The 22,022-nt window shown below is 44.5% G+C and overlaps 1 long non-coding RNA gene across 2 annotated transcripts in view; it reads right to left on the reverse strand.

The window, feature by feature from the left end:
- Window positions 1–22,022, reverse strand: part of LOC138526260 (uncharacterized) — a 242,216-nt gene that overhangs the window by 60,764 nt on the left and 159,430 nt on the right. For both annotated transcript variants that reach the window (XR_011283532.1, XR_011283531.1), the window contains exon 3: window positions 10,031–10,139. This is a non-coding gene — a long non-coding RNA (uncharacterized lncRNA). The remainder of the gene's footprint in view (window positions 1–10,030; window positions 10,140–22,022) is intronic.

Raw genomic sequence — 22,022 nt, forward strand, 5'->3', positions numbered from 1 at the left:
AAAGAAACAATTTGGATGTCCTTAGACCGGTCCACGGGCACATCAGTGGTATGCTGAGCATTATTATGCTGATGTTCTATGATGGAGCAGATAACTGGAGTTACTTCAAAATCCATAGATAAATATTGTGCCACAGTAGCCGCACAATTGTGTGCGGTACCTGTCGGGAGAAGTTATTACATCAGCCATCTGATACATACTAAAATCCACAACGATAATGGAATCAAGTCGTAAAGGACATAAGTATAAAAATTACAAACCGGCTCACCTCCAACAAGCTGGCAAAAATGGAACACTAATATCAGCTCAAGCAAAACACTTCCCCAACACGCACCAAATGCAGACGCGGCTGCTAATGAGGATAAATACTGAGGGAGAGCTGGGAGATGTATTTCAAGAGGACCACCACAAGCAAACGATTGGATTATAAAACAGTGCTAATGAACGGTTGAATTTTAGAAAATACATTACAAGGAGGGATTAACGTGTATTTGGAGGACAGTTCTGCATGCGCAAGTGCTGCACATATCAAAACCATGCATATTTAAGTGTTGGGCATGCACTCACATGAGTGGACCTCTGAGTTCTGAAATCCACCAACCGCTAGGTCTCTATTTCATGCTAACAGGTCTTAAAAGTCTGTTCACCTGAAAAACCAATTAAAATGTTGACTCTTAATCGGGATGTGAAACTTTAAAACTAAATAGGAAAGTGCATCCTGGGAGAAGGAATTTCAGTTTGAAGCACTTTATAGCAGTCAGAGCTTGCAGCTAACTCCGAAACGTGTGTTTCTCTGTTATTCAGGTATTTCTTTTATTTTTTGTTGGAAATATATTTTATTATATTGATAAGAACAATTAACAGAAATGGATATACTGTATAGTTAAAAGATACAGAGGTATTAACGTAAAAAATTAAACAGTTTACATAAGTTTAGCACAGGCTAGTACGATAACAATACATAGAAATAAACAGAATGCATTTAGTTACAAAATTACTGTTACAAACTGCAGCAAAACATGCTCGCTGCTAAGAAAATCACGCTGCAGTGAATGAATGAAAGAGCAAGAAAATAATATGCACAAAGTATTAAAGAACACCTAAGAATAAATAATAAATACTTATTTTAAACACAAACAAATTAGAAAGAATGATATGTGATTGCCATACAAATGTATATGTGATTTCCTAGAAAACAATTGTGCTAATGCAAGGTGGATTTCATAGGAATAAATTCGTTTTACGCCTGCATAGAAAGCGCGGGCACATGTAAAATGCTGCAGTCTTCCAAGATGCTGAAGGAAAGCACTGTAGAGACGCAAACTCCATAACCTGGGCATTTGTCCATCAGCTATACCATATGCATCACCCATTACTCATTCTTGCCAGCCCCTTTCCTTTCCCCTCCAGTAAGGTGCTGAATGAGACGTTTTCCTTTGGTTTGGCAGAACAAGGCCGCAGATTTATTTTCACACATATCTATAACCACAGCAAACAGATATTGAAAATAGCTCCAAAGATGCGGCGACTGCTCCTCGTCCTGCTTCCCCCTTTTTATCCATGTCCATTGCAGGCCCAACTCCCCCAAGACCTTCGAGTCTGAGAACCGCCTGCCCCTGCAGGTATTTGCGGACTGGGGGAGCGCCGTTTGTTGGGGGGAAGCTGAGCCCCAATTGCTACCGCCAGGCACCCCCGCCGTTTAGGCTCCCAGGAGGCGCGGTCCAGAATGGGCAAAGCCCCTTCCGGTTTAGCAATGGCTCATTCGGAGTCTTTCTGTTCTCATTGGTCGCCACAACACCGCCTGGTCCTCCTGCGACAACGACGTCCAGGCTCTGCCTCAGCTGTAGGGTGGGAGGGTGGGAAACGAAAATCCTCTCATGCTTGGCGGGCGCCCGGCTGCTGGAAGAGCTGCAAGTGCTCCTGTGCCGGGCGCCTGCCGCTTATGAATCCCAAGCTCCTCCCCTTTCTTTTGTTGCCCTTCGCGGGCTTTTGCAGCGCTTGGCGCTCTTTTTCTGCCTCTTGCCGCCCTCTCCCCTGCCCCCGCGGGGGGAGGGACGAGAGAGCGGAAGGAGGAAGGCCCCTGCCCCGGTTATCGGGGTGCCTCCTCCATTTCCCTTCGGGTCTCCGTTCGTCACCTTCATAACCTGGGCATTTGTCCATCAGCTATACCATATGCATCACCCATTACTCATTCTTGCCAGCCCCTTTCCTTTCCCCTCCAGTAAGGTGCTGAATGAGACGTTTTCCTTTGGTTTGGCATAACAAGGCCGCAGATTTATTTTCACACATATCTATAACCACAGCAAACAGATATTGAAAATAGCTCCAAAGATGCGGCGACTGCTCCTCGTCCTGCTTCCCCCTTTTTATCCATGTCCATTGCAGGCCCAACTCCCCCAAGACCTTCGAGTCTGAGAACCGCCTGCCCCTGCAGGTATTTGCGGACTGGGGGAGTGCCGTTTGTTGGGGGGAAGCTGAGCCCCAATTGCTACCGCCAGGCACCCCCGCCGTTTAGGCTCCCAGGAGGCGCAGTCCAGAATGGGCGAAGACCCTTCCGGTTTAGCAATGGCTCATTCGGAGTCTTTCTGTTCTCATTGGTCGCCACAACACCGCCACGCCAAAGGTGGGTTACTGCCCACCGTGGCTCCCCCTTTTCCTAATTTGTAACTCTAGAAAGTTCTGTGTACACCTTGCTGCCCGGTGCCAGTCCTTCTATCCTTCTTTGACCAGGGATGTCACCTTTGCCAGTTGTGCCTGATCCTGGGGTACCTCAGCCCCCCCCCCCACCTTTCCATCCTCCTTGACCTGCTCTCGCACCACCGGCTCCTGGTTCTGCCACTGCTTTGAAGCCAACTGCCTCCTTCTCTTCCCACCATCTCCTTACTAGGCACAACTTTCCCAACACTCCGTGCCTGGCAACACCCTGCACCTGCAGGTGTTTTTTAGGGGTGAGAGAGCGCCATTTGTTCGAGGAGGCTGAGCCCTCGTTGCCAACCCCAGACGCCCCTGCCGTTTTTAGGCTCCCAAGAGGCGCTGGTCCGACTCCGTTCCTTGCATTATCCAACCATCTCCTTCGTAGACACAGCTCGCTCAACCCCCCGTGCCTGATACCTCCCTGCCCTTGCAGGTGTTTTCGGGCTGAGAGAAAGCCATTTGTTCGAGGAAGCGGAGCCCTCGCTGCCACCACCAGACGCCCCTGCCGTGTTAGGCTCCCAAGAGGCGCTGGTCCGACTCCCGAGTAGTGGAGTCTATACACGAAGCTACCGTACATACTGACTTGTCTTTTGGTTCAATTTATCCCACCTTTTGCCACATACTAGTGGTGTTATATTGATTCCACCGAACTGACCCATGTGCGCAAGCCCAATATATTGCGTTGTGTATTAGTAACTTTCCTGACCACTTCTGCAGCCCAATGGCTAGCCTGAGCCCTCACTCCCGCATCAATGCCCTTGCAACTACCAGGCCCTGCGGTGATAAGGTACCCCACCATGGCCCAGCCTGGACAACCTGTTTTATAGGGTATGCCCTCCTGTGCATTGACCTCGGTGGATCGGCCACTGACCTGAGTGCCCCAGCAACCTTCACCCCCTGGCCAATTCAGATATGTCCCATCCCATGCCCACTAGAATCTGCCCAGATATGGTTGCCTACAAGGGTATCCATCTACCTCCGTGCCCTTATTGCCTCCCCGGCCTATTCTCCCATCCTCTCCTAACCTGCTTTATATCATTTGGAACGTTGGTAGGAGGATAGGTTTTTTCTAATGCGCTTAATACCCAGAGGTTTCCAAGCGCTAACATGGGATCAAACTTTTGTTGCTCTGTGTCATCTTGCTTCCAAGTCCAGCCTGCTCCCCCTGAGCTGACCTCACCTCTATGCTTTTGTACATCCCCTGATTAGCCCTATTCACTTAGCTACATTTACTCTTATGTCCTCCAAATTTGCAAAGCCTTGCCACTCATGTCAAATCGTGTGACCCTGCGTGATCCCCACCAACCACCTTTGCGTGGTGGAAATTCCCTTAAAAGCCTGCTGCACTGAAAGGTTTGTCTACCGCAATGTCTCATCACGGGCCACCAAGTGAGCTCCGTAATAGAGTCCCTCACTGCAAACCCCTATCGGTTACTTGCGAATTCAGCTGACGCATTTGAACACTCTGTAGCCCCTGTGTCACCTCTGTGGCTGCTACCAGAAAACGCAAACAAATGCCGTCTACCCAACCCACGTGGCTGATAACTAACCCACTGTTGCTGTGCCATAACCACACTTAGCTAACTACTCCTAATCGTTCTTCACCTCCAGCCACCCGAGCAGCAACTGCGGTACGAAATAACAGCGCGACGTAATATAATGTCCCCACCAAGGACTTAAACAGCTGCCCCATACCCGTACCACTAGCTGCTTTACTGGGGCTCTACTGGTGCCTAGTCCTATCTTTCCCAAGAGTACAGCTGTCACCTACAATGAAAGCCTTAGACCCCACTCCTCTACAGAAACAGCAGGTGTACTACCAACCCCTGTACCATGTGGCAGTTGCGATAGCACCACACAAGAGATATGATCCTTCCAGCACGCTCCGCCCAGGTAAACTGTGGCCCAATCGAAAGCTTTAACCCTCCTATGTGCCGTTGCACGAGAAGTGGTGCGGTTTAAAAACAGTCACTATCTAGTGGTTTTGCCGCTGCCCGAATTACACATGTTAATCCCCCAGCTGTAGCCTTCCATACTTTCCCTGGCCGCACACCATCACCTCGCTGCTAGTGGGTCGCTCAGCCTGGCCAAAAGAAAAACGACACCCAAGACAAGTTGAAACCCGGCTGTAAACATGGAATATTCCCTTGATGACACTTGCAGGCCACTGCACTGCTCCCCCATCCCAACTGACGATAGTTCGCCCTCATTTCCGATGGTTATGTGCGCCAATGTCTTACCTAAGCCCCACGAGGAGACACTCAATGTCACCCACACTGAACACGCGGGCGCCTCACAACCTTCCCTGTAATGAGCAACATAACGCATGTGTGGCGCCTAGTCCTAGTAAACACATCCCCACCTCTGACGGTGTTACCCAGTCATCAACAGGGACCTCCACTACCATAAGTCCCAGACTGCCAAAGAAAACCGGGCCTTGACCGGTTTCCCCCTAAAATGCAATGGGTAACGAACGCGGTATCTCCCGCTTGTCGCTTTGCCTCTGACTTGCTACCATGCCCCCTGCCGCTCTCGCGCGCAACGTAATGCACTTTCCCCTCCCCACGGTAATTCCCCTAATACTGGAGGACATATTGGCCGGACAATCGCGTACCACCTGTACGTTCAGCTCGTCGCCTCTGGGGAAATATAAAGAGTTGCCTCTAAAACCCCATCCCCTATATAGACGACTTTTGAAATGGTGTTGCCATGGGGTCCGTGTAAGGCATATGAAACTGCCTTCCTTTGTTGTGCTTGGGCACCCCCGCAAAGCACGACTGTCTTCTCTGTAATGTGTAGATCTGCCGCTATTTTGTACTGAAAATCCCTGATCCATCTCCATTGAAAAGCAAGGCAACGTGGAAGACCCCTGTCCTGCACGTTGTGCCACCCACTGCCATAGTAAACCCCTATACCATTAGCCCCGAGAGCACAGCTGTAAATATCGCCTGATGACTGTGCAGACGGCAATGCGGTACATAATGACACCCTACACGCCCCTGTACAGATTAAAACAACTTGCGGCACTCTTCAATAATTCCAACACCGCACAGAACGCCATGATGATGCCAACCGCCCTGTCCTCTAATAATGCAAGCCCCCCCAAGTTGATTGTAGTGTGAAAAAACAAACCTTATCTCACAGGCTACTACACACGCCGTTAATCATAATAATCTCCGGCGCCACAGCACACGGTTTCACACCCATGAACAGGTACCACCTCCCTTTTATCAAAGAGCTAGCTACCGACAGTTCTATCGTGCTGTACCACTGAACACAATGAAATGCAATTCATTATTTTCCTGCGAGCAACGCCGTAAGTTTAGGTCAAAGGCTTAGAGCAATGCATACTATTGTAACTGTCCTGTTACTTATACCGTGCTTAATGCCCAGCTGTTTTCAAGCACGAATCTAGCGCCTGAACCTGTGTTGCTCCGCGACTTCCACAGTGAGCACGTTGCCCCTGCGCTATCAGTTACGCTGTCCCTTGCCGCCCCGAAGCAGAAAAGCAAGAAACACACCTTTGGGTAAGCGAGTAACAACCTGGGGAGGGGGGTGCCTATAAACTCATCTTAAAGAAATGGCAGCCCAGAAGTGCCATATGGACACATGGCTCTGTACTCCATGACGCCCTCTGCTCCATTTAGCATGGAGCGCTGCTAGCACACTCCAAGCATACCCCAGCCTCTTCTAGTGGACAGCTGGCGGATGCTGAATCTCCTTAACAAGCGCTGCGAGAGGTGTCGTGTCTGCAACCTAGTGTAACCACCGCCCCTCTCAGGGGGCCATGGGGGTTTGGGGTCCATGTGGCATCGCACCAGCCACTGCAGGTTAACTGCTCAGTTTAATTACTTTTTTTTTTTTTCTTTTTTTTTTTTTACCGCCGCTGCAAGCCTGCATGCTCCAACTTGGAAAGTGTACTGCGGAGGGGGTGAGCGAGCACTGCCCCCTCCCCCCGTCCCCCACCGAGAAATATGCAATTTTCGAAGCGAAGCCACCGCAACGAACGATTAGTGGACACAATGAAGCCACACTGCGATGTGTGTCAGCCCTGGATTTGTGCTGCGTGAGAACCCCCACGGGAATGTGTACGATTCGGCAACCTGCAGGTAGACAGGAGAGGTGGGCGGGCACCCGCGCACACTCCTTCCCGTGCACATGCACGTACCGCTACCACCCAGGAGGAGTGTACCGTCACCCACCTGGGCCCCCTGCCTGTGGCTTTGCACCTCCAGAGAGGTGTGTCCTGCATTAGTCCCCTTCCCTATCAGCCCCACCACCCTGCTACCTACCGGTGGTGGGGGAAAATGCGGGGGACAGCTTGGGACAGTTACGGACCCTGTATTCTCAGTTGTTTCATCTGAGGAGGAGTTTGACCCACAAACCTTCTGGGTTCGCTCCACGCGCTTTTACTGCCCGTGCCACAGAGACTGGCTAAAAATGTTGCTGTCTGAACCCGACTCGCGTTTAGACATATAGGGGGACTCGTGACCGTATTTATACCTTACACATTTGCCTTTACACACCCATAAACCCCGCTCTTTCTACGTTACGCTTGCTGCATCATGTACAATTTCTGCATGGCCCATAAAAACACCCGCCTCAAATGAACACGCTTACTTGCTCCGGCGACCAGACCACCAGTTACTGGAAACCCCTTCTATGTAATTACGGAGCCAGCCGCACTATCATTATCCACCCCGTCCTCTAACCAACGGAGCATTAGGCTCTCCCCACCTGTATGTACCTTCTCTCCCTCTCTATCCGCGACACCCGCGCTCCTCTCGTGACTGCAGCCGGCGCACAAAATCATCCATTGGACCACCGTGACATCTAGGATCTCCCACGCGAACGCTGGAAAGGCCTTCAGCTGCAGTGACCGCCACACAGCAACGCGAACAGGGGTGAGCCAGGAGAGCAGGAACCCAAAACGACATCCTTCTTGAAACGAAAATCCTCTCATGCTTGGCGGGCGCCCGGCTGCTGGAAGAGCTGCAAGTGCTCCTGTGCCGGGCGCCTGCCGCTTATGAATCCCAAGCTCCTCCCCTTTCTTTTGTTGCCCTTCGCGGGCTTTTGCAGCGCTTGGCGCTCTTTTTCTGCCTCTTGCCGCCCTCTCCCCTGCCCCCGCGGGGGGAGGGACGAGAGAGCGGAAGGAGGAAGGCCCCTGCCCCGGTTATCGGGGTGCCTCCTCCATTTCCCTTCGGGTCTCCGTTCGTCACCTTCACTCGCACCCCATCCCTACCTTGAAAGAGGAGGAAAATAGGCAGGAGCAGCAAAGCAAGGTTTAAGCGCATTACATCTTGAAGTTTAAAATGACATGTACAATGGTAAACAAACAGACCAAAGAACTGAGAGAAACAAACAAGAAATGCTAAAATGCATAAATTAAAAAAAGGATGTCAAATAAAGGCTAAGAAATGGGCTTAAGAGCTGTTGGGAAAAATAAACACAATTAAGGAAGGTTTAGGAACATCAGCATCACTATCAAAAGGGGCTGGAACTAGACTCAATAAGACAGCCCGTGGTCTCAGCTGATTTCGGAACGCTCTCCTACAGCCGCACACGCGGAGTGTGTTTTGCTGTGTTTGGAGAGGCTTGGGATGGATTGCGCCTCGCATTCTGCCTTCTGCCGTGCTGCTCTTTTAAATCGGATGCTAAAAACCAAAGTGGGAAAGTTTCTTGTATAAATATTTAACCGCCTGGAATACCCGGAGCACCTGTGTTACACTGAGAAAAGTGTCGAGATGAGCCATGACACAAGTGGATAAAAAAAAAAGAAGTAAAAAAGAAACAAAATGTAAGCTTTCACGTTTGTTCACTGAAATGCCTGGTAAGGTCCAAAGTAAAAACAAACACTACAATTTAAAAGGAAATCTAAACTTCACGGCAAAACCTTTGGCTACCAAAGAGAAGATCGCGATACTGCCACACATGAAAAAAGAAGCAATGCTGATGTGAATAATTTAAAATCATTGCCTCAACGCGCAAAGAAACTCTCCCACGATCAGTATGCCCCGGGTCATATCACTGCTCACTTTAAACCTGGGAACATTGATTCTGTCCCTGCAGCCAATAAAGAACCTTTTGCAGCAATGGCGGGAATGAGTGCAATTAATGCTAATGCAAGCTTGTTATCTGTCACATCTATGGGGGCCATTGACGATAACTTGTTATTAGATCTCTGTTACCGCCTATGTGGTACTAATAAAGAATCTGTCGAGGACCATGTAGAGCAACCCCATGAAAATTCTGATGCTGTCAATCAAAACCCAGGAGATAAAAAGGTAATTGTTTCCCAACCATTATTGCCCACTCCAACTCTTTTTCCCATGACTCTGCCCTCCCCCTCGCACTAAGTAGATCCCTCCCATGATAACGAAGTAAAGAATACTAGGGAGAGGAGCGCGGAGGAAATGGAGTATAATCACTCCAACCATGAAGATGGCGTTTCAACATCTAATGGCGCTCAACCACCTAGTGGTGTAATACATTTCGCCATCAAAATGTTTATAAAACTATGTGATAGGACCCACACACAAACCCAGAAACATTGTGAAAAACTTGAAAGCCTATACCAGCAACATAAGGAAATTCTTTAACGAGATGAAACCAAGGGAACTCCAGTTGAAATATCTTCTACACTAATGGTGGCTCCGATTTTGACTAATTCGCAAACAGTACATGACCGTTTCCTGAACTTGCATAATCTATCGGAATCTCCTCTATCATTCCTTACACACAAGCAAAAACGTAAATATTAAAAACAACATAAACAGCAAGTAAAACATAAACCCCAACCAATCATTACTGAAGAAGAGGTAGAAGATCAGCCCTAACCTCTTAACTCCACCATAACCTCTGTATGTGATCCTAAAGGAAAATCTAGACATGTGCGAAAGCGTGAAAATCGGAGATAGAAAAGACATATGTAGAAAACAGGGACTCTGACCAGCTGGCTGTTACAGGACAGCAATCTAAGTAACACTAATGTGCAAGAGGAATCTTTTGAGAAAGCATTTCTACCTGAGAGAGAGATGGTGACACAGCTATTTTGCTTCGTGCAACGTCTTTATGTGAAAATAAAACAACTGCCAACATCAAAGTCAAAATAGCTGCAAGTAACACTGTGAAATAATCTGTGTGCCCTCTTCACATTAGAGTGGTTACTATCAGTGAAAAAGCTGGTAAAAGAACAAAAAAGCAAATAAATAGATCAGCGTTAGTCAACATATTCACAAAATTCTGTCATTAAGAATATTGAAATCCTGTGACTGCGAGTTTATACAACCTATGAAAACAGACTCTGTAGCTATAACACTAGTGCAATGCGTATTACCTGCTGCAGCCACATTGATTAGATCACAAGAAGAATCACTGGACTTCCTTGGCTTTGAGTTGGATAGAGAGATACCTGTTGCTATTCAATCCTCTCTGTGTGAACATTGCTGCATAGGTAAAAACAAAGACGTAGTAAAGAACAATATTCAAAAGACTTCGGTCATAGATAATCAAGTGGGCTGGAGATGGCTAAAAAATCTAGTCCATCAAATGGAAATTGCATAACCATGAGTGTGCACCATTGCCTCGTGGCGTACCCAATGCCATGCCCACTTCTTGAAAATGGGCGCTTCCCTTGACCGTCTGATTGGTTTTCCTATATGCATGCTACAGGAGACGTGGTTGGTGAATGATTTCAATATAGATAGCCACATTACTTTCCAGCTTAATGCAAAAAAAAGGGCATAAAGACTGTCCATATGGTGGCCTATTGATTGCTGTGAATCACAACTTCCACGTTATGGAAGTCAAGTTAGATCAAGCTACTGACAATATATTAGTAAAATCAAAATATAGTTCTGCAGCTCCCAATTTATTGATTATCAATATATATGACCCCCCAACTAGAAAATGTTGAAGTGATATATTTGAAAGCATTGATACAAAAATTACGAAATGGCTTTGAACTGCAGGAAATAATATGATCATAATGGGTGGAGATCTCAATGCCAGCGTGGTGTTTTCCCCATGACTGACCACTATGTAAATATTGCTGGAACTAATGTGATGGAATATTCCAAATATAATGATAAAGGAATGGAATGGAAGAACTTTATGGCAGATGGGATATATGGTCACTTAATGGCAGAACAAAAGGTGATACCCCGGGCAAATGTACATGGTCTAGTGGCTCTAGATCAGCCACCTTATACTACATTTGTGGCAATCCACCGATCTTTAGTTATATCAGTGATTTTGGTGTTGTGCTTCTACCGTACAGTAATCACTCTCTGATTTATGCAGGTGTTAATTTGCCTTTTCCCTCTGTGAATGAAACGGGGCCCCTGTAATATTACCGTTAGTAATAGTGGCATGAAACTAAAATGGATTTTGTATAAAATCAATAAAATGTGTCAGCGAATTTCGACTCTTAGCTATTGACCCAAAAAAAGGCCTTATAACTTTGAAGAGTGATGACATTGAAAATGTAATTAAATCTACTACAGCTGATGATGCTACTATTCATTTAGCCCCTTTTATTGCCACAGAGAAAAGGTTGAACAAAATTTATGATGGTGAATTATTAGTGGCCAACAGATTCCACCGGAAAAATCTTTGAAAATTACAAAGTCAAACTATGTCAGTCATGGAATATCATACAAAACGAAGAAAAAAAAATGAATAATCAATATAGACATTGGCGAAAAAGAAGACAAGCTGAGAAATTGAACCTTAAGTGGCAACAGATGATAGGTGTCTTGCAAGAAAATGATACCAGCTCAGTGTGGAAATTGTTGAATAAAGTTGGGGGAGACTCTTCTCCCCAGCCGTTGAACAGTATTTGTGAGGATGAATGGGTGACTTACCTCACCAATATGATGTATGAGGATAGCTCTGAAATGGTCGACAGAAGTACATCGATAGCATGGCCACTAACATTTTCACAGCAAACTATCAGAGAGATAATAGTGAAAGCAAAACATTCTAGAGCTCCCGGCCCTAATTGCGTAGAGACTATTGTTATCAAACAAGATCTTGAAATTTGGACTGAAATCATATATGTGTGTGCAGTGAAATGCATATACCGGCTTCATGGAAAACATCCATTCTAATTCCTGTGTATAAGGCTGGGGAGAGGCTTGCCCCTGTAAACTATTGCCTCTTCTCATTATCAGATACAACCAGTCAAGTTTTTGCGGCCATAGTTTTGGACCATTTGCATAGTTGGATTAAACACAACAATCTACTACACCCTTTTCAGACAGGATTTAGAGCTGGATCTAGTACCACCCACAATATTTGCCTACTAGATACAATAATATCCAAGGCACAAAATAGCAATAATCCTTCTTTATATGCCACCTTTATAGATTTTAACTCCGCTTTTGATAGTGTAAATCGCCATAAGTTGTGGGAAATATTAGCGGAAATTAATTGTCCAAGCTGGCTTCTAGAGATTATAATAAAATACTATGACACTAGTGCCTAAATATGTTTGAATAACGAAGACTGTTTTGCTAGACTTATTAAGATCTATAAGGGTGTCAAACAGGGCTGTCTGTTGGCAGCTCATTTATTTCATCTGTATCTTGCCAACCTTATAAACCGTCTGGAGAATAAAGCCAACTGTCCGGCTAAATTTAAATACACCCGGGTCTCAGCGATGCTCTATGCTGATGATCTTGTTATAGTAGACCACACCTATAGCAGAACGAAGGCACTATTAGAAGAGCTCGGCCGTTTTGCAACTGAACACTCTTTAAGAATGAATCTCAAAAAGAACCAGATAATGTTGATTGCTACCAAAAAACTGAATAAGCCTAAAACGGTAACCAGCCCGGGAACAATAAATTACACTGAATCCTATAAATATCTTGGTGTTGTTATCCATAGTAGACTTAGCAACATTCCTTTTATTGAAAATAAGGTTTGTCGACCCAAACAAATAGCTTTGCTTGTATGTAGCTTTGTCTCTAACAATGCAGGATAATCATTGAAAGGAATTATGATGTAATATACCCAGTGGCTTATCCCTGTGATAGCTTATGGTCTAGAGGCCCTCTCTATTAGAAATCTATCTTGGCTGGATAGGGTGGAAGGATACATTTGGCGAACTGTTCACCGACTTCCATCTTCTTGCGCAATCCAGTATGTAAGGGTTAAAGCTACCATCTTGTTCCAGAGAGGTTTACTTCCCCTAAAGGCAATTACCCACCCTGAATGCCAAATGTTAAGAACTATAGGTTCATCATCAACTATAGGTTCATCATCAATTTGAAGGAGTCTAATTTTTTGAATTTTTATGATGATTTTTGTAGATAGCTGTATACTCAACTACAATGGTCTTTAGATTAGGCTCGATGTGGCCGATATAAATACATCTAATTTTCATTTTAAAAAAATCTGAACAAATGGGATTGGGAAAGTAATTATACACACAAATCTACCTTTTACAGTGCCCAAATCAAGCTGCACGTAAATTCTGACTGCTAATGAGGACAAATCAACTCCCAGTTAGAGCAATATGTGGGGCCAAATGGCAATGTCCATGAAGCAACGATACTGTCATATCTGCAAATGCAGTAGTAATATTGAGACAGTAAGGCATGTTCTCACTGAGTGCCCGCGTTTGGCGACGATGTATATGTCTACCAATGGCCGGTTTGTTTATCAGTATGATGCAATTAAAACTGTTCACATTTGACATTATTGCCTAAATACGATTACTGAAAATATCCACATTGCGTTACATAGTGTTCGGCTACATGCTGTGAAATTCTTTGACCAACCGTAATGAAAAACTAAAATACCAATCTGCTCATACAGAAGTAATGTTGGGACGTGTCCCAGATAATGAGAGGCGGTCAGTTTATAGTTTATAGCTCCTCATTGTCTAGATCACATTGCTCATACTTTGAACAGTTAATTTGAATTTGAAGGCTAGTTGTCATTAAATTATCAGAAATGTCTGCATTGGAAAATTATATATAATCATTATTGAATTGTTTATATATGCTTGTACTGTAATGAATTTAATGAAGTTAAATGTGATTTTTATGAAATACATTTGTAACAGTTGTCGAACTTTCTAGGAAAGAAATACTAATATAACAATAAATAAATAAACAATAAATAAAATAAGACAACCTATTAAGCAATAACATAACCATGAATATTTTTAGAGTTCAGACAAGGATGTAAACCTGCACCTCTCATTTCTGTGGGTCGAACCGACAAAATGTCACCAATCAAAAATAGATACATCCTCCAGCTTCTTCCAATTTTTGGTTATGATCTGAAGAACAATAGCGAACATTACATTGAACACTATCAGTCTCTCCAAGCAGGCTCATAAACAATATACGCAAATTATAAGTTAGTTATTATTTCAAAAATATTATTGAGAAACCGCCAAACTTTCCAAAAGCGAGAAAACATGCTTACCCTCAAATCACCTTGCTTCAATGAGACTTCAGGTGACTGACAGCACCAAAAAATGTTGTGAAAATTGTTGATAATGCTGGACAACCTTACAGGCGTACAGAGGTACTCATGAAGATAAAGAACAGGGAATGACTCAAATTAGCCGCTACTAACCTATTGAACAACCACAGCCAGATATTTTCCCAAGTCTGAACCAACAGAACAAGATTACAATCCGTTTCCCTGTCAAGTTCAATTTCCTTTTAAGGAGTGAATCATAAATAGTCCCCAACAATTTATAAAACCCAGAAGAGTAGCAGAGACAGGCCTCCTCCAACCATGGTTGTGCTTTAGGAGGAACTTTATGAGATAGAAAATCAAATTAAGCCATTGTTGCTTAACTAAAGCCAGTATAACAGTAAAAATCTCAGCAGTTTGTCATCAATCGGGAGGCCATTTTGGTGTGTGGGGAAGATGGTGGTTCTTTAAAGCAACCCCAGTGCCTGGGCCCCCTTTCTGGTTCCCCATAAAACTCCTGAATAACCCTGAAATGGAGGAAAGCAGGTGGTGGATGCAGGAGTGAGCCTCTCACCCCCAGAGTCTAAGCAGGAGCCCTTCTGAAGAGCAAAAAGGTGAACTGTTATGAACCTCATCCTTGGCCGCTGGTGCAAGGCAAGGGGAGAGGAAGGAAAAGATGACTCTAGAGGTGTGGACACTACCGACGAGAGGTTCAGAAGCGGCAGAGGTGAAGCTAAGGGTGGAAAAGAAGCCATGTGCCCAGAGGGAAGACCAAAAAGTGCTGCTAAGGGAAGTATGTGAGAAGGAGAGTAAGCAGAGGCTGAAGTGAGAGGCACCAAAGGAGAGAAAACTCAGGACAGACTGAAAACATAGGCATGGACCCGTACCAGTAGTGAATGGGCAAGTATTTCCTTGCCCCCTCCTTAACCACAGAGATGACCCCTAACTAAAATTGTCCAGCCCTAAGTTGTCTTGGGCCTTGTGCCCAATAGTTCAGGTAAAGGTTCCACAGAAGTTATGAAGCAGGAATAATTGCATGTAGGGTCTCAGGGGTCGAGTGAAGGTTTCTTAGGGTTAGGGTACAAGTGATACTAACTACCAAAAGTATCTCCAACTTTCAGAGGTCTTGTGCGAGCAAGCAATGGCAAAAGTGTTAGAATAAAGGTTTATTATAAGCCCATTGACTTATAATGGGAGTATAGGGGTAGGTTAGAAACTCTCTACTTTACCCCCATACTCCAATTCTTCCCCAGACTTGACAGGACAAAGGAAGAGGGTCTGATGTTGCTTTTCCCGCCAAAAGTCTCAGTCCTCGATTTGCAGGGGTTGCAGGTTCGAGCTGATCTCTGGTTGGTCCCTTTCACTGTTGCAAGGACTCTCAATTGAAGAATGCAGAAAACATGATGCAGGACCCATCTCAGGACTGGACTCGGGTCAGGTAAGCAATTTCAGATGGTGGTCACTGCAGCACGGCGACGCAAAGTGACGCAGCAGCCGTGGTCGGACTTTCCCTCCTATCTCGGGTCCCCTCGATGCTAGGACGCCGAACTTTCATAGCCAAAACTTGGAACGGTGACACCATCAGCACGGTAGCCCAAAACCGAAGCTGGTCAACACACAGGACGGTTCTGGGGCACTTCTGAAGGCTTTCTTTGGCAGGGCACCGAGCAGAGGTCAGGAATGGATGGTCCATCCACTCCAAGGGTCGCAGCTCCTTCGCAGGACTGCTAAAGATCACGAGCAAGACAGCTCTCCTCCAGGTCAGCTGCAGAAGTTGGTCGCCAGGCCTCCTTCAGTCGGGTCTCAGGTTTCTTCGCAGGTCTCACAGCTGGAAAGGATACTTGAAGGAAGAATGGGTGCAGGGGTCCTCTTCTTATCCTAAAAGCCAGGTAAGAGCAGCTGCCCTCACTAGCCAATAGCAGGACTAGCCCACACACACAACCCAGCAGTCGTCCAATCAGGACCACTGACGGGAACATTCAATGCATACCGCTCACGATCAACGAAACCAGTTTGTGGATTGGTACCAGACTGTCCCAGCCTGCATCCTGCCAGCAAACACAGTGAGCCCTCCAGTAGCCCGCCAAAAGCTTCTGCTTTCCTGAGCATTGGCACTCCTTATTAGGATTTTCCTGGCCTCAGGCCAGGAAGAGGGCTAAAGAACAAGTTGGCAAAAGAACAAGTGATAAATCTCGTGGCACATCCATTTTTGACCAGTAGCTACAGTTATTAGCCAAACGCGGTAAACGCAGTAAGGCTAAAATGAGAAGTGAGAAAAAGTCACTGCTGTCACCGGCATATCCTTTTAGCACACCTAGAGTAACCTAGAGTAACCAAAAATCCTCTGAGTGTTAGTCTAGGGCAAAACAAAAAGGCATCCAATTGTACTGCGGTGTAAGCTGCATTGAACAATGATAATAAGTTACAAGTGATACAAAAGTAACCAAAAGTACTGACAGCCTGAAAGACATGTCAGTTTCCCCATGACATATGAGCAAACGCCATTGTAGTGAAACTTAAGGCTTCACCGCACTGCAAAAAGTACAAGTTAGATTCAAAAACAAAAGCAAAAGGTTCGAGGGTTCCATGAAGATGGAAGGAAAGGTGCAGTGAAGAGAAATCTTTCCTAAAGGGTACCGTGCCATTAAAAAACAGAAGAGCCTTGACGTAGAGGAATAAAAGAGTGGAAAAGAAGAAGTAAAGAGGAAGAATAAAGAAGGGAAAGAAAAAGGGAGGAGGAAAGAGAGAAAGGAAAATGAAGTGGAAAAGAAGGTGAAAGGGAAGGAAGAGAAGACAAAGAGAAAATGAAGTGAAAAGGAGAGGAAAGAAGAAGAGGAAAAAAGAGGACAGTGAAGAAAAGAGGGGAAAGCCGAATAGGAAGGGGGGAAAAAGGCCTATGTAGAGCACACCTCACTGGTGACTCGGACCTAAAGGTGGTGTGAGGACTTTAAAAAAGAGGGGGTCCCATCAATAATAAAGGGCAGTCCACATTCACAATGTGCCACGTATGCAAAAATGGCAGGTATTGAGGGCATTACCAGGTGGTAGTTTGAGGCCTGACCTGTGGGAAGCAAGCGCGTTTAACATGGCAAAGAGACATTACCCCATATTTATGGCCAGAGGAAGGGGCATTATTCGTATGAGAACATACCACCCAATGAGTTGAAAGTGTTCTGTTTAAAACTAGGAGAAACAAACAAAGAAACATTGGTGTGTTGGGACAAAGGACTTATTTCTGCCATTACTCTATTAAGGGAATGGGTGTGCACATTTCACATTTGAGCTTTTCCTGTAAAAAAAAACATTAAAACACAGTATGGCTGGCAGGGGAAACAGTAAAATGAATGCATCTTTTTATTGTTTCTACTTCTACCCCGATGCACAACTGATCAGGAGTAAGGGGCTGTGCAAGATGGAGTTCGGTGTTAAGTGAGGGGAGAGTGCGCTGATCAGGGGGGTTGGAGGTGGGAGGGTTATGCGAACCAGGGAGTGAGGGGATCATGCAAGGGGTGTGGCACAGGCCTTTGGACAGGGGCAAGAGGTGGACATGTCAAGGATGGGATGCGAGTTTGTACAGGCAGATACATCCCAAACATCAGGCCACCTGATTTGCTTCAGCCTCTTTCAAATGTGCTAATTCTGCAATAAAAACCAAGATCCCAGGCTGTAACAGATTGTAACGACGCCAGGCACAATTGGAGAAAGATATACAGACATCCAGTGCATTTCAGATCCTCCCATTCCTTCTTCAGGGATAACATCTGAAAAACATATAGCCAAAATCCCAATGTGAACGAACCCAAAGCAAAATATCACATGCAATTTAAAAAAAAAGGTAAATATATTATACTATACTAGTCTCATTCCAGTCTAGTCCTGTAAAGATCAACAATCTAGGCAAATCTAGAGACAAAGGTGTTGAAAATTATGTAATTATAAACCTTAACAACTTGACAGGTCATGTATCCACTCTTTCAAACTTACAACAATTCTAGTAGTAAGAAATAGCAGTCCGGTACTGATTAAGTGAGGTTCATCTGAAGTAAACTAGTGAAATGTACACCAATTCCTGCATTCAAACGGATGATTACAAGACAAGCCCACAAAACAGACACGCACATCATGACATCACTGTGTAGGCTGCGATAATATCATGGCGCCCACACCAGGTATCCTGCATCAACAATGATCTTACTCTGTTACAAAATGAAGGCATGTATACATTCTAAATCGTGTACTAGCAAACAAACAGAATCATGGACCAATTTGCAGAACATTTGATACAGACAAATAAAGGAATTGGTGAACTAAGAAAAACATTACTAAATGGTAACTGTGTACAATACCAAAACAATTTGAATTCTAAAACTTTGGTGAATAAGCTTTCAAAATAAATCCCCCCACACATTCATGTTTCTCTTCCTGAAAGTTCATTTTACCATTTATAGACAAGCCTTATCTAACATATTCATCAGTACTAAGTACATTGAGGTCAATAACAACTCAACTAAATCATATGATCATAATATGCTAGTAAGATAGTATCTTTCTGTGTATAAACAATGGCTCATACAAATCATGCCAGATCTTGTTCTTCAATCATGCCACCTGAGAATAATGTTTCTGACTTGGCAATCCACAGTGTGAGTCCATTTTGACAACATCTAAATGTAAAACTTCATTTGCATAACATTGCATCACATTTGGTTGAAATGTCTGATGACTGGTGATTTATCATTTATTATTCTTAGTCTTCAAATTTGAGTGATGTTAATTTCATCTTATTTTCACCTGTCCTAATTAGTAAATGCCACATGGATGTCTAATTGAGTAAGCAACTTTGTTGGCATCACATGTAGAAAATGCGTTAGAAATAACTTTTTAGTTCTTGGGTGAAATACCACATTTACTTTCATTACAAAATTTCAATCCCTACAATTTAGTCATAGGAACGTTCCTGGTTGTTTGGCTATCTCTTGACTGGCACCTACTGAAAAATCAATTTTAACCAACATGTCTCTTAGATTGTTTAGTTTAGTTTAGTTTGTTTATTTGTATAGCGCAGCCGAACCCTGGGGTAACTGGGAGCATTAGTCTTGTAGAGCAACATGGGTTACAGAAAGTTGCACAAAAAAAGAAACAAAATAAATAACATGAAGACCAGGTTACAGAATGGTCCGCGACATAGGAGGCAACACGGTAGCAAACTGGGCCTGGTTACAGATTGGTCCGCAGCTATCGATAACACAAAATTAACAGGGTGAAATAATTTACTAAGGGCAGGTAGCAGGCTACTGTTGAGATATGAGCAGTTCCTTCACCTTGGCTCTGAATGACCAGAACGAAGCATCAGCTCTGATTGCCATAGGAAGTGCATTCACTGTGAAAGACGCTAAACTATGGACCTTCCTGCCACACCAACTTAGAGTCGACCAACCATACCTACTATTCAGAAGTAGCTACATTAACATCCTCAACTCTCCCGTCATCTAAATATGTCACCTACTAGACGGACTTAGGATACCTGACTCTGAATATCGCCCATTGTATATATTTTTTCTAGTCCCACACCTTGGCCCAATTGTTCCACCTGAATATTTGTGCGTATGCTCTGTTGTAATTTCCTGTAACTATTTTATCCGAATTGTATTATATCTGCAAGGCTGCGCACCTGTGTATATGCTCCATTGTAATTTTTTGTAATTTTTTTTAACTATATGTTTGCACTGTACTATTTTTTGTAACTATGTAAGTCTTGAATTTCCTTATTGCTGTACCCTGTTACCTTTGGGTTAGGTGCGCATTATAAATTAATAAACAAACAAACAAACAACATTTCGCTGCTAACACTGGGAAACTATCTCCCCCTGCTGTTTTCAGGTTGAATTTCGGAATGTTTAGTTGGTGCAGATATGAGGTTCTGGTCGGTCAGGATGAGCTTTGTCTGGTGAATTTATCTGATAAGTATCGTGGGGCTGTCAGAGAAAGGCATTCGTGTGTGCGTAATTTGATTCTGTCACGGATAGGGAGCGAATGAACCTGCTTTCTGAAGGTGGAGATGTGAGCCTTGCAGGAAAGGTTGAGTGCACATCTGAGGGCATAGTTCTGAAGTATCTGTAGTCTGTTCAGGTTGTGGTTGGTGGAGCCAAGGAAGAGTGTATTGCAATAATCTAATCTGTACAGTATCAGAGCCCTAGCCAATGTAAGGCAGCTGTTGGTCAATAACAAGGGTTTGCAGGCATTGATAAGTTTATTAGTATAGGCCATGGATGAGATAGTGGTGTTTATTTGTTTTTTGAGCGAGAGTGTGGAATCGAGGTACACGCCCAGCGTTTTAACTTCTTTTGAGACTTTTATGATGTTACCATCAATGGTGAAGGACTAGTATCTAGGGTCGAGTTTGTCAAGACGGGCATGGGATCCGACGATAAGCACTTCTTTCTTATCATCATTTAGGCAAAGGCTATGGGTAGCCATCCAAGCTTGGATTTAAAGGTAGATTTCATTTAATTTTGCGACATCTTTCTCATAGCTCCCAGTGAGCGCGATGAGGATCTGGGTATCGTCCACGTAGTTTGTATATGTGACACCCAGGTCGTCAAGGCGGTCAAAGAGGAGCTTGGTAAAGATGTTATAAAGCGTAGGGGAGATGCAAGATATTTGGGGGACTCCACATTGGATTGGAACTGGGTCAGCCGTAGGGGTGAAGACCCTGGTCGTTCTGTCGGACAGAAAGGACCGAACCCAACTGGTGGCATTCTGGGATAATGCGGCAGCCGAGGCAAGGTGTTTGGTCAGAATGTGGTGGTCGACTAAGTCGAAGTCTGCAGACAGATCCAACAAGAGCAAGATGGCCAGATTGCCCTCATCTTCAGCTTCAACCATTTGGATTTTTAGGTCCATGAGGGATGTTTCAGTCCGTGCCTGGGTCTAAAGCCGGATTGTCGCAGGCCTAAAAGGTTATTGTCTTCCAAATGTTGCTGTATTTGGAGGTATGCCACTCTGTCTAATATTTTCATGCGAAAGGGGACAGTTGTGATAGGCCTATAGTTGGTTGATATATTAGGGTATAGGTTGGGATTTTTGAGAAGAGGTAGAACCCATGCCTCTTTAAGGTTGTGAGGGACAGAAGAGTTTTGAATGATGAGTTGATCAGAGTGGTGATAAAAGGCGCTAGGTCTTTAGCCTCATCCTTGATGACTGAGGCAGGGCACCGGTCACCTTGACAGTTAGAAGTTTTAGGCTGACAATTATGTTAACTACTTCGTCCTCTGTGACTGGGGAGAAGTGGAAAGGTGGGCAGTCTGGATGGGGAGAGCTGTGTTCATTGCTAGAGTGGTCTTTGGTGGCAAGGTTTTTTTTTTAATTCTATCTTGGCTTGTAAGAGAGCTATTTTGTTTGAGAGACCTTGTTGGATGTTGTTACACCAAGATTTGTCTTTGATGCAGTCATCAGAAGGAGGCACTGGTGATTCCAATTCTCTTAGGATAGAGAATAGCTCTTTTGTACCAAATTTGTCATTGAGATTCTAGAGTTGAAAATCTCTTTTTTAGAGTTCATAATTGCAGCTTTGTAGGTGGCTGCAGCTGATGAGAAGCTTTCTTTAGAGGAGAGAGAGGGGGGCATTCTCCAGCTAGTTTCAGATGTTCTTTTGATATTGCAAAGTGCTTTTAGTTCTGCAGAGAACCATTTATTCACGTGGGCAGGTGGTTTGGCCTTTCTTAATTTAAGTGGTGCTATTTGATTTAAGGCTTGTTCCAGTGTGTCATTATAGAGCTCGACTAGGAAAGTTGAATTTGAGTTAGTGCTAGTGTGATCACTATTGGTGAGCGGATGTTGTAAGGGTCTTAGGTTTTCTAAGGTGATTTTGCGTTTGTTCCTAGCCAAGT

Source organism: Ambystoma mexicanum, chromosome 7p (assembly GCF_040938575.1).
Source record: "Ambystoma mexicanum isolate Mex_15411 chromosome 7p, UKY_AmexF1_1, whole genome shotgun sequence".
Taxonomy (NCBI): domain Eukaryota; kingdom Metazoa; phylum Chordata; class Amphibia; order Caudata; family Ambystomatidae; genus Ambystoma; species Ambystoma mexicanum.